Raw genomic sequence first — 652 nt, 5'->3', positions numbered from 1 at the left:
CATGGATATGATTAAGCTAATGTGACTGAAAGAATTTTAAATGTAAATGTAATTATAGAAATATAAACATTTCTGTAGTAGCATTTGCCTAGTTTTCATACTGTTGGAAGAACTAGTCTCCTACTGAGCTGAGTTTTCTTCGTACTTCTCAATGTCTTGAAGATGAATAGAAATTGCACCAAAAGCAGATGGGTTAGCTGAATTCAGTATTCATGTTCACTGAAGTAACATTTAGGGATTATACTTTACACAAAGAATCACCTCTATCAGATCAAGAAATGTGGGGTGAGTACATTTTTAAAGGCTTGTTTATGTCAAAAGAAGCAATTTTAAGCACATGCTTAACTGTCTCATTGAAATCATTGAGGCCATATGACATATGATGCTAAATGCATAGTGTACTAGAGTTAAGACTTTACTCTCATGTGGATCTGTTGATTCAGATAATGTGAACATTCCTTTATTCCTGAATAGGAACTTGTAGGTAGTTAAAAGGAATGCAAACTCTGGCAAAAGAGATGCAAAGAAAAGAATCCTTGCAAAAACTTCTTTAAATGCACCAGAAGCAGGAAACCTGTGGTGGAGGCAGTTGGACTGCTGAGTTATGAGGGAATAAAAGGGGAGATTGCAGAGAAGCCACCTGACTTATTTT

Source organism: Tiliqua scincoides, chromosome 1 (assembly GCF_035046505.1).
Source record: "Tiliqua scincoides isolate rTilSci1 chromosome 1, rTilSci1.hap2, whole genome shotgun sequence".
Classification (NCBI taxonomy): domain Eukaryota; kingdom Metazoa; phylum Chordata; class Lepidosauria; order Squamata; family Scincidae; genus Tiliqua; species Tiliqua scincoides.
The sequence above is the reverse complement of the archived record's forward strand: the minus strand, read 5'-3'. Positions refer to the sequence as shown.